Here is a 2,709-nt window from a genome sequence, read left to right as displayed (position 1 = left end):
GCACTGCTCTAATTAAAGCTGCGGAATACAAAGAAGAAATGCTGCAAAACAAAATGTTGTCATTCCTTGAATTCTGAGACTATTCTCCTGTAGATCAGAGGGGGATGAGCAAGAGCTGCATTATTCACCAAATAATACTTTGGCCATTAAGCAGATCTGTATAAATAAATGCAAGGGGTCTCCTATTTTGCATCCATACAACTCTAGAGATGAGCAGAACCCTTGGATTGTTTTCAACTGGGAATTGAAGCCCCCGGCTAATCATTAAGAAGTGTTAAGAATTTGGCACTTTTTTTTCAAGCTTGGTAGATGACGCACTTCATAGATAGGCATCAGTTTTCTCTCAAGTGGATGCTCTTGTTAAAAGGTCCAGAGTTTTTGAGTTACATTTTTTTAAAAAAAAAACCTTTACAGACAGACACCAAGCTATTTCCTGGGGGCTAATTTTCTTGATTGTCTGCCAAAAATTTATTCTTCCATCTTGAGCTAAAGCAGGCTGTATTGTTATTTACACCATAGCTGGGGAATTCTGGGAATTGATCTCCTCCCATCTTAGAGTTGTTGAGGTTGAAAAACACTCTATACAATTAACATTCCAAGAATGGAATTTGTTCTAGGAAGACATTGGAGCAGAGTTCCCAAAGAACTATTTTTATTCATCCTTGAAGATTATTTTCTAATGTCTTGCCCCATATTGATAAAGAAATGAAATATTGACAATCAAAACCCCAACAGCAAACAGTGTTTGTACTTGAGTTTTTGCCAAAGAATGCAAAAACAAAGCAACTGGTGATGCAGGTGAGGTTTGAGAGAAAGTGACTGACTCCAGATCACCACCCATCATCATACCCAGAGAAATATTTCAACTTGGCTTTCTCTAGGTTTGAGAGCAGGGGACACTTTTTTCTGCCTCTCCAGAACTTTTGAATGATATCTCCCATAAATTCCAGGCAGCACATGCAAATCTCAGACAATTTGGGAACAAAACATCTAAGAAGCAGCTGATTCCCTGCTTCTCTCTCTCTTTTCCTTTATACGACCCTGTAATATCTAAATTCAGGGTAGAGTTGTGGGACTGAATGGAGCTGAGTGTTTACTGGTTGGATGCCCTTCCTGACACCTACATAGAGTTCGCAGCAGATATTTTCACTTTGGGCCCTGAGAGAGAAACCTCTACTGCTATCTAGGTTTCAACTTTCCGAGAGGGAGGGAGGCATCTTTACCAGTAGGCCACCACACCGCTCAATTGTCCACTCCTCTGGAGTCACAATATTCCATGTGGCTCAGACACCATTCTTACCATACACTTATCTCAGTCAGCCCCTAACTCTCTCACGAATCTCATTACTACCAGCATCCAACCATATTAACTGGGCCAAACATTCCTGGTTTAGGAAAATGAGATCCCTGCCCCAAACTCTTAGAAAGGACCTGGGCTGGACCCCTTACACCCAAAAGTCTTTCCCCAATAGTTTGGACAGGCAGCAGTAGTCATGGCTTGACTGTTGCAAAGAATCGGTATTTATGAAATGTTTTCACTTGAGGTGGTGGTATAATGGAGAGCTTTCCTTTTTCACCTGCTCTTTTTCTTGAAAGATTATGTTAACAAAATGGGGGATGGGATAGTGGTGAAATTTGGGATTTAGATTAACCCTATGCAAGACAAAATTTGCAGCTACATCTAATCCACATTAGGGATAGTCGACCAGGGCAATTGACCCCTCAGTGTTCCCACAATGTACAACCTGTCCCCATCTTCCAACCCCCACATATGAACCACTTAAGCATGTGGTAGGAACAGAGTCTGTTGCATGTCTCAGGTACTTTTCTTCAAAAGATATTGCCTGCAGCATTTCTATCTGCTTAGCAAGGGGATGTTCCCAATCTCTGCCCTCCCCTCTGGATATATGAGCATTACTAGGCTCAAGAGTACTAGCCAAGGTTGCATTTAACTGAGCTGGCTGGAAATTCTGGAATTGTTGTTCCAGCTTCTTTGAAAATGAGTATGCATGATTGTAAGCTTGTGTGTGGTTTCTCTTCCATCTGCCTTGGTAAATAGAGCAGATGCATGGCTTGTTGCAGTACAGGGTCAACAAGCTGAGCCAGAGTTATGACTTTGGTTTCGCAGAGTGAAAAAGAGAGAACATTCATTTTTGGACTAACTTGTTTTTCTTTCGTGATTAGTTGGAAGCAAGAAAGAGCAATATCTTGTCCAGCTGACATCAACAATTATCTAGCTTCCTTGTATAAAGCAACCCTATCCCACAAAGACATAAATTATCATACACATTTAACAATGTAATATCAATACTTTGACAATTAATATAATGAGTATCAGGCCCCAAAGACAAAGATGTCTCATTTGGTTACATTGGTTCTCAAGGAACTGGCAGATGTAATCTCAGAACCACTGAACTATATTTTTCAGAGATCCTGGAGCACTGGGGAACTACCAGAGGACTGGAAAAGAGCTGATGTAGTTCCCATCTTCAAAAAAGGGGAAAAACAGAACCCAGGAAATTACAGACCTATCAGCCTGACCTCAATACCTGGGAAGATTCTGGAAAAGATAATCAAACAACGAATCAGCGAACACCTACAGGCAAACAAAGTCATTACTAAAAATCAACACGGGTTTGTCAAAAACAGATCATGCCAGACAAATCTTATTGCATTCTTTGACCAAGTGACAAAATTAGTGGACCAGAG

This window comes from Protobothrops mucrosquamatus, unplaced genomic scaffold (assembly GCF_001527695.2).
Source record: "Protobothrops mucrosquamatus isolate PMUCROS unplaced genomic scaffold, P.Mucros_1.0 scaffold_69, whole genome shotgun sequence".
In the NCBI taxonomy this organism is placed as follows: Eukaryota; Metazoa; Chordata; class Lepidosauria; order Squamata; family Viperidae; genus Protobothrops; species Protobothrops mucrosquamatus.
The sequence above is the reverse complement of the archived record's forward strand: the minus strand, read 5'-3'. Positions refer to the sequence as shown.